Genomic DNA, 13,312 nt, shown 5'->3' with positions numbered 1-13,312 from the left:
TTCGTTTGTATTCCCAAGGAGCGTGGCGATAGGTGAAGTAAGCTAGAATCAAGTATGACAAGCAAGTTCAGCGTTAGCACTCCAATAGCAGAAAGGGTGACTTTACTCGGAGAGAGCCCGTGCACCCTGCCCTTTCTAGGTCCCCTGCTCAGGATCTCGCAATCCTGAGAGTGAGCTGCTGGGTCTTTTTTTATTCCTTTGTACCTTTGTGGGCTTTCTCAATTTTCTCTAATGGGCACGGATTAATTCTTAGTCCTAAGGTTGGTGCAGTATCTATCAATATTCAAGGAACAGCCCTGGATGTTATGTTTTACTCCACAGTCACGATGCATTCTTCTGTGCTTCCACTGGATGGCAGCAGAAGCGCACCAAACGCAAATCCTCTTTGGTCTGCAGGTGAACACTGCTGCTAAGAGCTCAGTTCTTTTGCCATGTTCCTTACTGAAAAGATTCGTCATGACTTGTGCTTTTCCGATCCATTGACTATATACTCACTGCAGGAATTGATACATAGGAGAAAACACAAGTCCCCTGGAGACACGCTCTGCCGATCCAAGCAAGGTTGACGAACTGGCGTTTATCTTCAGGTTTAGGCGTATGTGATGGATAGAGGAATGCACACTTTTGGAAATGAAATGGGCCCCCTGCGCAATCGTTTTATAACCTGCCCTTTCAACTCAGATGTCTCTGGAGCCTTTTTCTGTTTCTCTAATTTTTTATTTTTTTGTTTTTGATGTATGTTTTCGAAAGGTTGCCTCGTGTTCCAGCCGGTGGACGCATTGGAACGCGCCTAAGGCATTGCCACGTGGCCATTTAGGCTGTCTTCACTGGCTTTCCACGATCGAAAGTGTCCTGTGCATAAAAAGTGAGACGGTCACGCAAGTGGTCCTCCCTCAGATCTGATCCAGGTGAGTGTTTTTGCCATCGTTGCTTCGTAAGTTTTCAAGCCGGAAGAGTGGGCAGGCCGGTTGCAAGGTCTCTCTACGGAACGAACATCTCTCCTTTGGTCCCTAACTCCCCATGACCTAAAGTTGGTTTTCAGGTTTCCTACCCTTGATCTCAGTCTTTCCTTCAGAAGGTGGTTCCATGGACACTATAGTCTTGCTCGAGTTTTGAAATTCTCCCCATCAAGGTCGTTTCCGGTGCATATCCTTTACTCGCTTTATTTTGATTTCTCGATTGACCCGTGTGGATATAGACATAGTTAATTTTACATGCTCTGTTACGATTTCTTTCTTACATGAAAATGATCTACACACTTGTTTCGGCCAGCATTTGAAGTTGGTTTCAAACACCCCAGAATCACGGGTCTTTTAGAGCTTGGGCCTGTCCCCTTCGGCCATCTAGGCCCCACCTTAACTGCTCGGCTTCTCTTGTGCCTGACCAGGAAAGGATCCCTGCCCATAATTTCCACCTGCGGCTTCTCCTTCTCCTCCTTCTCCTTCTGTCCTCCTCCTCGTCCTCTTCCTCCTCCTCCTCGTCCTCCTCTTCTTCCTCCTCCTCCTTGAAAACAGACGAATGAACTTCCCAAGTTGAGAATGCCCAGGAATGGTAATGAGGACGGTTCTGTCCTGCATTTGGGAAGGGGTTTGATGGTTCCCAGTTTCCGGTGACGAGGAGGGAGTCTGCCTGGTGCGAGTAGGTGTGAGCGGGGGAGCAGAGGACGCCGGGCCGCCGAGAAGCCGCGGTCCCGGGCCCGTGGGAGGAGCTTCGTCCCCGCGCCAGCTGACCCGCCGACGGACCGCAGTGTGAGGGGCGCTCGGGCCAGGTCACTCGGCCCAGAAGGGCTCCACTCGGAGTCGGAAAGAGCGGGCTTGCAGTTGTGCCGCTGCGGCTTCCGAGTTCTGGGACCTGTGGCCAAATGGTACCTGTGGCTCGGCCTCAGATCCCTCGCTAAGAGTGGGATGAGCTGGCGGGGCTGTGGCGGAGCGAGATGAGGCGTGTGTGCTGGGGGCCGGTGCCGGCCCACGGGAAGACCTCGGTCCGTGGAGCCCGCTCACGGCTGTGATGAAAACGTGCACGGGGTGCGGGCCGCCTGGGGCCTGGCCCAGCGTCCGACCCTGAGCACGGGGAGCGGGGAGCCGGTGTTGGAGGAGCCGAGATGCCCGGGTCGGGGTGACGGGACCTCGGCGATGGGGCGTCAGTGGCGAGCAGCGCCGGCGCAGACGGCGTGTCGGGGCCGCAGGCCGGCTGGCAGGAGCGCGCCGCGCGCGGATGGCTTGGCTGTGGTTTCCGCTAGAGGCGGAGGACGCGGAGCGCTGAGAGCCGCCGGGCCGGCCAACGCACTGTGTGTTTGGACCCCTGAGCAAATGGTCCCTGCGTGCTGTTTCATCTGGCTGGCCACCACGGCACCAGCCTCAATGGGACCCGCTTATTCGGGTCACCAGGTCCTGGAAGAAAAGTCTGGCCAGTGGTGGATCTGGGCCCCAGTGGTCAGTGGAGATGCCTGGGGACACCTGGCCATGCCACAGGGTGCTGGTTTCTGATGGGCAGAGGCCAAGAACGGCAGTCAGCAACGGGACAACAGACCCAGCCGCTAACGGGATGCTGCGAACTGCTCCGCGCCACAAGGCCACAGCCCCGCGACGTCGGCGACGACCGGCCCGAGTAGTCGCCGCGGAGGTCGAAATATCCCAGATGGAAGAGTCGCTTCTCGCCAACGACTGTGGGTGCCCGTTTCCGAACGGGAGTAAGGTCAGGGCTGAGAATGACGCTGTCCCAAGGGCCCAGTCCAGTGTCGGGGAAGCCAGTTGAGATGAGCCATTGCTCAGTTTAAGGATACGTCCGGGCACTGGCTGGGGAAGTCGACGGGAGAGGGTCCCAAGTGAGCCCATGGGGCCCGAGGGGCCCTGGGAGAGGGCGTGTCCAGCCCCTGGGGAAAGGGCGAGGGCAGCCAGCCCTGGGAAAGGTTTCTGGGCCTGGAAGCGGCTCAGGCCATGGCCCCGCCCCATCGTCCACTTCCCCCGCCTCCAGGCCTCTTTAGGCCACACCCTCCGGCCGCCCATAGTTTGGCTCAGCTGTATGAAGTTTCTTTTCTGACGTGATCAGCATCCAGACCCTGAAGCGAACATGTTAACAATTTTGTGTCCTATGTAACAGTGAGAAAGGCCTGCACGGCAAAAGGAAGACGGAACAAATCCAAACCAGAGCACTGCCACCCAAACCAAATCAAATCGAACCCGGCGCAAAAGATGAGAAACAGAGGTAAAGGGTTAGAAAGTGATCATTGAGGCGGATATTGGCAACAGACACGAGAAAGGTCTCAGGTACCCGATTCTGGCAGAGCGGAAAATCCAAATGCAAAAATTAAGAATCGCACGGTTAAACAGGCAATCGAAAATGAGGACGTCCACAGAGGGGTACAAGGAAACACACGTGACTACCAGACAGGAAGAAGATGTGGAACCTTACTCAGAATCAAAGAAATGCAAACCGAAACGGTCGCGGCCGATCATTTTCTACCTTACAAGTTGCCCAGAGTGAAAAGAAAGTGATCGGTGACACCCGCTAGTGTGCAGGATCGGATCGCGGATGGGAAACGTGTCCTCGTGCGTTGGTTTCCAAACATGAAGTGCTACAACTTTCCGAAGGACAAGTCGACACTATCTAGTAGATCTATACATCCTGCAGCCGCTGAGCAGAACGCTGTTTGGGATCTGCACGGTAGAAATATTCATCTAATTTCACCAAGATATAGACTCAGATACAGATGCAGAGATATGTTACATCGTGTAGAACAGGTGTTCGTGGCAACACGTTTTTAGCATCGCCGAAGAAAAACGAGAAAAAGAGAAAGAGGAAAGAGAAAAGAAACTGAGATCCACAAATCAGGGCCCAAACCTGAAGCGACCCAAGGATTCGAACGGGGTGAAATTACAAGCATTTTTTATCCATTGATCGATCGATCGATCGATCGATCGATTTCCTCATTCGTTCATTTCTTTATTTTTGTTTATCGATTTGTTCGTTTGTATGCCCAAGGAGCGTGGCGATAGGTGAAGTAAGCTAGAATCAAGTATGACAAGCAAGTTCAGCGTTAGCACTCCAATAGCAGAAAGGGTGACTTTACTCGGAGAGAGCCCGTGCACCCTGCCCTTTCTAGGTCCCCTGCTCAGGATCTCGCAATCCTGAGAGTGAGCTGCTGGGTCTTTTTTTATTCCTTTGTACCTTTGTGGGCTTTCTCAATTTTCTCTAATGGGCACGGATTAATTCTTAGTCCTAAGGTTGGTGCAGTATCTATCAATATTCAAGGAACAGCCCTGGATGTTATGTTTTACTCCACAGTCACGATGCATTCTTCTGTGCTTCCACTGGAGGGCAGCAGAAGCGCACCAAACGCAAATCCTCTTTGGTCTGCAGGTGAACACTGCTGCTAAGAGCTCAGTTCTTTTGCCATGTTCCTTACTGAAAAGATTCGTCATGACTTGTGCTTTTCCGATCCATTGACTATATACTCACTGCAGGAATTGATACATAGGAGAAAACACAAGTCCCCTGGAGACACGCTCTGCCGATCCAAGCAAGGTTGACGAACTGGCGTTTATCTTCAGGTTTAGGCGTATGTGATGGATAGAGGAATGCACACTTTTGGAAATGAAATGGGCCCCCTGCGCAATCGTTTTATAACCTGCCCTTTCAACTCAGATGTCTCTGGAGCCTTTTTCTGTTTCTCTAATTTTTTATTTTTTTGTTTTTGATGTATGTTTTCGAAAGGTTGCCTCGTGTTCCAGCCGGTGGACGCATTGGAACGCGCCTAAGGCATTGCCACGTGGCCATTTAGGCTGTCTTCACTGGCTTTCCACGATCGAAAGTGTCCTGTGCATAAAAAGTGAGACGGTCACGCAAGTGGTCCTCCCTCAGATCTGATCCAGGTGAGTGTTTTTGCCATCGTTGCTTCGTAAGTTTTCAAGCCGGAAGAGGGGGCAGGCCGGTTGCAAGGTCTCTCTACGGAACGAACATCTCTCCTTTGGTCCCTAACTCCCCATGACCTAAAGTTGGTTTTCAGGTTTCCTACCCTTGATCTCAGTCTTTCCTTCAGAAGGTGGTTCCATGGACACTATAGTCTTGCTCGAGTTTTGAAATTCTCCCCATCAAGGTCGTTTCCGGTGCATATCCTTTACTCGCTTTATTTTGATTTCTCGATTGACCCGTGTGGATATAGACCTAGTTAATTTTACATGCTCTGTTACGATTTCTTTATACATGAAAATGATTCACACACTTGCTATCGCTCAGCATTTCAGTTGGTTTCTCAACACCGAGAATCACGGGTCTTTTGTTGGGGCCTGTCCCCTTCGGCTTGTCTAGGGCCTCACCCACCGTTCGAATTTCTTGTGCCCTGGACTCGGTGGAAAGGATCCCTGCCCATAATTTCCACCTGCGTCTTCTCCTTCTCCTCCTTCTCCTTCTGTCCTCCTCCTCGTCCTCTTCCTCCTCCTCCTCGTCCTCCTCTTCTTCCTCCTCCTCCTTGAAAACAGACGAATGAACTTCACAAGTTGAGAATGCCCAGGAATGGTAATGAGGACGGTTCTGTCCTGCATTTGGGAAGGGGTTTGATGGTTCCCAGTTTCCGGTGACGAGGAGGGAGTCTGCCTGGTGCGAGTAGGTGTGAGCGGGGGAGCAGAGGACGCCGGGACGCCGAGAAGCCGCGGTCCCGGGCCCGTGGGAGGAGCTTCGTCCCCGCGCCAGCTGACCCGCCGACGGACCGCAGTGTGAGGGGCGCTCGGGCCAGGTCACTCGGCCCAGAAGGGCTCCACTCGGAGTCGGAAAGAGCTGGCTTGCAGTTGTGCCGCTGCGGCTTCCGAGTTCTGGGACCTGTGGCCAAATGGTACCTGTGGCTCGGCCTCAGATCCCTCGCTAAGAGTGGGATGAGCTGGCGGGGCTGTGGCGGAGCGAGATGAGGCGTGTGTGCTGGGGGCCGGTGCCGGCCCACGGGAAGACCTCGGTCCGTGGCGCCCGCTCACGGCTGTGATGAAAACGTGCACGGGGTGCGGGCCGCCTGGGGCCTGGCCCAGCGTCCGACCCTGAGCACGGGGAGCGGGGAGCCGGTGTTGGAGGAGCCGAGATGCCCGGGTCGGGGTGACGGGACCTCGGCGAAGGGGCGTCAGTGGCGAGCAGCGCCGGCGCAGACGGCGTGTCGGGGCCGCAGGCCGGCTGGCAGGAGCGCGCCGCGCGCGGATGGCTTGGCTGTGGTTTCCGCTAGAGGCGTGAGGATGCGTGGAGCGCGGAGAGCGCGGTCGGCCTTAGCCAACGACCTCGTGTGTGTTTGGACTCTGAGCAAAATGGCCTCGTGCTGCTTCATCCGCGTCACCACGGTGACCAGCTCAACGGGACCCGTTTATTCGGTCACCCGTGTCCTGAAGCAGTGCCCGTCAGTGCGGATCTGGGCCCCAGTGGTCAGTGGGAGATGCCTGGGGACACCTGGGCTTGGCGCGAACACAGGGTGCTGCTGGCTTCTGATGGGCAGAGGCCGTTAACGGCAGCCGTTAACGGGGATGCCGTTAACGGCAGCCGTTAACGGGGATGCCGTTAACGGCCTGCGCCGCGCGCCACAGCCCCGCACGGCGCATCGACCGGGCCCGAGTGTCGCCGGCGTGAGGTCGAGTATCCCAGGATGGAAGAGTCGTTTCTCGCCAAACGACTGTGTGCCCGCCTCGGGAACGGGAGCAGGTCAGGGCGAGGACGACGCGGTCCCCGGCGTCCAGCGTCCAGTGTCGGGGGAAGCCAGTTGAGATGAGCCACTGGGTTCAGCTTGGTGATGGCCGTCCGGGGCAGATCGGGCTGGGGAAGTCGCACGGAGAGGGTCCCCGCTGGTTCGCGGGGGCCCGAGGGGTCTCCGGGGAGAGGGCGTGTCCAGCCCCTGGGGAAAGGGCGAGGGCAGCCAGCCCTGGGAAAGGTTTCTGGGCCTGGAGGCGGCTCAGGCCATGGCCCCGCCCCGTCGTCCACTTCCCCCGCCTCCAGGCCTCTTTAGGCCACACCCTCCGGCCGCCCATAGTTTGGCTCAGCTGTATGAAGTTTCTTTTCTGACGTGATCAGCATCCAGACCCTGAAGCGAACATGTTAACAATTTTGTGTCCTATGTAACAGTGAGAAAGGCCTGCACGGCAAAAGGAAGACGGAACAAATCCAAACCAGAGCACTGCCACCCAAACCAAATCAAATCGAACCCGGCGCAAAAGATGAGAAACAGAGGTAAAGGGTTAGAAAGTGATCATTGAGGCGGATATTGGCAACAGACACGAGAAAGGTCTCAGGTACCCGATTCTGGCAGAGCGGAAAATCCAAATGCAAAAATTAAGAATCGCACGGTTAAACAGGCAATCGAAAATGAGGACGTCCACAGAGGGGTACAAGGAAACACACGTGACTACCAGACAGGAAGAAGATGTGGAACCTTACTCAGAATCAAAGAAATGCAAACCGAAACGGTCGCGGCCGATCATTTTCTACCTTACAAGTTGCCCAGAGTGAAAAGAAAGTGATCGGTGACACCCGCTAGTGTGCAGGATCGGATCGCGGATGGGAAACGTGTCCTCGTGCGTTGGTTTCCAAACATGAAGTGCTACAACTTTCCGAAGGACAAGTCGACACTATCTAGTAGATCTATACATCCTGCAGCCGCTGAGCAGAACGCTGTTTGGGATCTGCACGGTAGAAATATTCATCTAATTTCACCAAGATATAGACTCAGATACAGATGCAGAGATATGTTACATCGTGTAGAACAGGTGTTCGTGGCAACACGTTTTTAGCATCGCCGAAGAAAAACGAGAAAAAGAGAAAGAGGAAAGAGAAAAGAAACTGAGATCCACAAATCAGGGCCCAAACCTGAAGCGACCCAAGGATTCGAACGGGGTGAAATTACAAGCATTTTTTATCCATTGATCGATCGATCGATCGATCGATCGATTTCCTCATTCGTTCATTTCTTTATTTTTGTTTATCGATTTGTTCGTTTGTATGCCCAAGGAGCGTGGCGATAGGTGAAGTAAGCTAGAATCAAGTATGACAAGCAAGTTCAGCGTTAGCACTCCAATAGCAGAAAGGGTGACTTTACTCGGAGAGAGCCCGTGCACCCTGCCCTTTCTAGGTCCCCTGCTCAGGATCTCGCAATCCTGAGAGTGAGCTGCTGGGTCTTTTTTTATTCCTTTGTACCTTTGTGGGCTTTCTCAATTTTCTCTAATGGGCACGGATTAATTCTTAGTCCTAAGGTTGGTGCAGTATCTATCAATATTCAAGGAACAGCCCTGGATGTTATGTTTTACTCCACAGTCACGATGCATTCTTCTGTGCTTCCACTGGAGGGCAGCAGAAGCGCACCAAACGCAAATCCTCTTTGGTCTGCAGGTGAACACTGCTGCTAAGAGCTCAGTTCTTTTGCCATGTTCCTTACTGAAAAGATTCGTCATGACTTGTGCTTTTCCGATCCATTGACTATATACTCACTGCAGGAATTGATACATAGGAGAAAACACAAGTCCCCTGGAGACACGCTCTGCCGATCCAAGCAAGGTTGACGAACTGGCGTTTATCTTCAGGTTTAGGCGTATGTGATGGATAGAGGAATGCACACTTTTGGAAATGAAATGGGCCCCCTGCGCAATCGTTTTATAACCTGCCCTTTCAACTCAGATGTCTCTGGAGCCTTTTTCTGTTTCTCTAATTTTTTATTTTTTTGTTTTTGATGTATGTTTTCGAAAGGTTGCCTCGTGTTCCAGCCGGTGGACGCATTGGAACGCGCCTAAGGCATTGCCACGTGGCCATTTAGGCTGTCTTCACTGGCTTTCCACGATCGAAAGTGTCCTGTGCATAAAAAGTGAGACGGTCACGCAAGTGGTCCTCCCTCAGATCTGATCCAGGTGAGTGTTTTTGCCATCGTTGCTTCGTAAGTTTTCAAGCCGGAAGAGGGGGCAGGCCGGTTGCAAGGTCTCTCTACGGAACGAACATCTCTCCTTTGGTCCCTAACTCCCCATGACCTAAAGTTGGTTTTCAGGTTTCCTACCCTTGATCTCAGTCTTTCCTTCAGAAGGTGGTTCCATGGACACTATAGTCTTGCTCGAGTTTTGAAATTCTCCCCATCAAGGTCGTTTCCGGTGCATATCCTTTACTCGCTTTATTTTGATTTCTCGATTGACCCGTGTGGATATAGACCTAGTTAATTTTACATGCTCTGTTACGATTTCTTTATACATGAAAATGATTCACACACTTGCTATCGCTCAGCATTTCAGTTGGTTTCTCAACACCGAGAATCACGGGTCTTTTGTTGGGGCCTGTCCCCTTCGGCTTGTCTAGGGCCTCACCCACCGTTCGAATTTCTTGTGCCCTGGACTCGGTGGAAAGGATCCCTGCCCATAATTTCCACCTGCGTCTTCTCCTTCTCCTCCTTCTCCTTCTGTCCTCCTCCTCGTCCTCTTCCTCCTCCTCCTCGTCCTCCTCTTCTTCCTCCTCCTCCTTGAAAACAGACGAATGAACTTCACAAGTTGAGAATGCCCAGGAATGGTAATGAGGACGGTTCTGTCCTGCATTTGGGAAGGGGTTTGATGGTTCCCAGTTTCCGGTGACGAGGAGGGAGTCTGCCTGGTGCGAGTAGGTGTGAGCGGGGGAGCAGAGGACGCCGGGACGCCGAGAAGCCGCGGTCCCGGGCCCGTGGGAGGAGCTTCGTCCCCGCGCCAGCTGACCCGCCGACGGACCGCAGTGTGAGGGGCGCTCGGGCCAGGTCACTCGGCCCAGAAGGGCTCCACTCGGAGTCGGAAAGAGCTGGCTTGCAGTTGTGCCGCTGCGGCTTCCGAGTTCTGGGACCTGTGGCCAAATGGTACCTGTGGCTCGGCCTCAGATCCCTCGCTAAGAGTGGGATGAGCTGGCGGGGCTGTGGCGGAGCGAGATGAGGCGTGTGTGCTGGGGGCCGGTGCCGGCCCACGGGAAGACCTCGGTCCGTGGCGCCCGCTCACGGCTGTGATGAAAACGTGCACGGGGTGCGGGCCGCCTGGGGCCTGGCCCAGCGTCCGACCCTGAGCACGGGGAGCGGGGAGCCGGTGTTGGAGGAGCCGAGATGCCCGGGTCGGGGTGACGGGACCTCGGCGAAGGGGCGTCAGTGGCGAGCAGCGCCGGCGCAGACGGCGTGTCGGGGCCGCAGGCCGGCTGGCAGGAGCGCGCCGCGCGCGGATGGCTTGGCTGTGGTTTCCGCTAGAGGCGTGAGGATGCGTGGAGCGCGGAGAGCGCGGTCGGCCTTAGCCAACGACCTCGTGTGTGTTTGGACTCTGAGCAAAATGGCCTCGTGCTGCTTCATCCGCGTCACCACGGTGACCAGCTCAACGGGACCCGTTTATTCGGTCACCCGTGTCCTGAAGCAGTGCCCGTCAGTGCGGATCTGGGCCCCAGTGGTCAGTGGGAGATGCCTGGGGACACCTGGGCTTGGCGCGAACACAGGGTGCTGCTGGCTTCTGATGGGCAGAGGCCGTTAACGGCAGCCGTTAACGGGGATGCCGTTAACGGCAGCCGTTAACGGGGATGCCGTTAACGGCCTGCGCCGCGCGCCACAGCCCCGCACGGCGCATCGACCGGGCCCGAGTGTCGCCGGCGTGAGGTCGAGTATCCCAGGATGGAAGAGTCGTTTCTCGCCAAACGACTGTGTGCCCGCCTCGGGAACGGGAGCAGGTCAGGGCGAGGACGACGCGGTCCCCGGCGTCCAGCGTCCAGTGTCGGGGGAAGCCAGTTGAGATGAGCCACTGGGTTCAGCTTGGTGATGGCCGTCCGGGGCAGATCGGGCTGGGGAAGTCGCACGGAGAGGGTCCCCGCTGGTTCGCGGGGGCCCGAGGGGTCTCCGGGGAGAGGGCGTGTCCAGCCCCTGGGGAAAGGGCGAGGGCAGCCAGCCCTGGGAAAGGTTTCTGGGCCTGGAGGCGGCTCAGGCCATGGCCCCGCCCCGTCGTCCACTTCCCCCGCCTCCAGGCCTCTTTAGGCCACACCCTCCGGCCGCCCATAGTTTGGCTCAGCTGTATGAAGTTTCTTTTCTGACGTGATCAGCATCCAGACCCTGAAGCGAACATGTTAACAATTTTGTGTCCTATGTAACAGTGAGAAAGGCCTGCACGGCAAAAGGAAGACGGAACAAATCCAACCCAGAGCACTGCCACCCAAACCAAATCAAATCGAACCCGGCGCAAAAGATGAGAAACAGAGGTAAAGGGTTAGAAAGTGATCATTGAGGCGGATATTGGCAACAGACACGAGAAAGGTCTCAGGTACCCGATTCTGGCAGAGCGGAAAATCCAAATGCAAAAATTAAGAATCGCACGGTTAAACAGGCAATCGAAAATGAGGACGTCCACAGAGGGGTACAAGGAAACACACGTGACTACCAGACAGGAAGAAGATGTGGAACCTTACTCAGAATCAAAGAAATGCAAACCGAAACGGTCGCGGCCGATCATTTTCTACCTTACAAGTTGCCCAGAGTGAAAAGAAAGTGATCGGTGACACCCGCTAGTGTGCAGGATCGGATCGCGGATGGGAAACGGGTCCTCGTGCGTTGGTTTCCAAACATGAAGTGCTACAACTTTCCGAAGGACAAGTCGACACTATCTAGTAGATCTATACATCCTGCAGCCGCTGAGCAGAACGCTGTTTGGGATCTGCACGGTAGAAATATTCATCTAATTTCACCAAGATATAGACTCAGATACAGATGCAGAGATATGTTACATCGTGTAGAACAGGTGTTCGTGGCAACACGTTTTTAGCATCGCCGAAGAAAAACGAGAAAAAGAGAAAGAGGAAAGAGAAAAGAAACTGAGATCCACAAATCAGGGCCCAAACCTGAAGCGACCCAAGGATTCGAACGGGGTGAAATTACAAGCATTTTTTATCCATTGATCGATCGATTTCCTCATTCGTTCATTTCTTTATTTTTGTTTATCGATTTGTTCGTTTGTATGCCCAAGGAGCGTGGCGATAGGTGAAGTAAGCTAGAATCAAGTATGACAAGCAAGTTCAGCGTTAGCACTCCAATAGCAGAAAGGGAGACTTTACTCGGAGAGAGCCCGTGCACCCTGCCCTTTCTAGGTCCCCTGCTCAGGATCTCGCAATCCTGAGAGTGAGCTGCTGGGTCTTTTTTTATTCCTTTGTACCTTTGTGGGCTTTCTCAATTTTCTCTAATGGGCACGGATTAATTCTTAGTCCTAAGGTTGGTGCAGTATCTATCAATATTCAAGGAACAGCCCTGGATGTTATGTTTTACTCCACAGTCACGATGCATTCTTCTGTGCTTCCACTGGAGGGCAGCAGAAGCGCACCAAACGCAAATCCTCTTAGGTCTGCAGGTGAACACTGCTGCTAAGAGCTCAGTTCTTTTGCCATGTTCCTTACTGAAAAGATTCGTCATGACTTGTGCTTTTCCGATCCATTGACTATATACTCACTGCAGGAATTGATACATAGGAGAAAACACAAGTCCCCTGGAGACACGCTCTGCCGATCCAAGCAAGGTTGACGAACTGGCGTTTATCTTCAGGTTTAGGCGTATGTGATGGATAGAGGAATGCACACTTTTGGAAATGAAATGGGCCCCCTGCGCAATCGTTTTATAACCTGCCCTTTCAACTCAGATGTCTCTGGAGCCTTTTTCTGTTTCTCTTATTTTTTATTTTTTTGTTTTTGATGTATGTTTTCGAAAGGTTGCCTCGTGTTCCAGCCGGTGGACGCATTGGAACGCGCCTAAGGCATTGCCACGTGGCCATTTAGGCTGTCTTCACTGGCTTTCCACGATCGAAAGTGTCCTGTGCATAAAAAGTGAGACGGTCACGCAAGTGGTCCTCCCTCAGATCTGATCCAGGTGAGTGTTTTTGCCATCGTTGCTTCGTAAGTTTTCAAGCCGGAAGAGGGGGCAGGCCGGTTGCAAGGTCTCTCTACGGAACGAACATCTCTCCTTTGGTCCCTAACTCCCCATGACCTAAAGTTGGTTTTCAGGTTTCCTACCCTTGATCTCAGTCTTTCCTTCAGAAGGTGGTTCCATGGACACTATAGTCTTGCTCGAGTTTTGAAATTCTCCCCATCAAGGTCGTTTCCGGTGCATATCCTTTACTCGCTTTATTTTGATTTCTCGATTGACCCGTGTGGATATAGACCTAGTTAATTTTACATGCTCTGTTACGATTTCTTTATACATGAAAATGATTCACACACTTGCTATCGCTCAGCATTTCAGTTGGTTTCTCAACACCGAGAATCACGGGTCTTTTGTTGGGGCCTGTCCCCTTCGGCTTGTCTAGGGCCTCCCCCACCGTTCGAATTTCTTGTGCCCTGGACTCGGTGGAAA

At 53.6% G+C, this 13,312-nt stretch overlaps 1 long non-coding RNA gene across 1 annotated transcript; it reads left to right on the top strand.

Annotated features, from left to right (window-relative positions):
- The first annotated feature begins 380 nt into the window (after positions 1-380).
- On the top strand, positions 381-13,246 carry LOC120593524 (uncharacterized). The gene is made up of 4 exons (XR_005650390.1): positions 381-908; positions 4,714-4,871; positions 8,701-8,858; positions 12,672-13,246. It is a non-coding gene; the product is annotated as an uncharacterized LOC120593524 (long non-coding RNA).
- Positions 13,247-13,312: the final 66 nt, after the last annotated feature.

This window comes from Pteropus medius, unplaced genomic scaffold (genome assembly GCF_902729225.1).
Source record: "Pteropus medius unplaced genomic scaffold, Ma_sr-lr_union100, whole genome shotgun sequence".
Classification (NCBI taxonomy): domain Eukaryota; kingdom Metazoa; phylum Chordata; class Mammalia; order Chiroptera; family Pteropodidae; genus Pteropus; species Pteropus medius.
The sequence above is the reverse complement of the archived record's forward strand: the minus strand, read 5'-3'. Positions and strand labels throughout refer to the sequence as shown.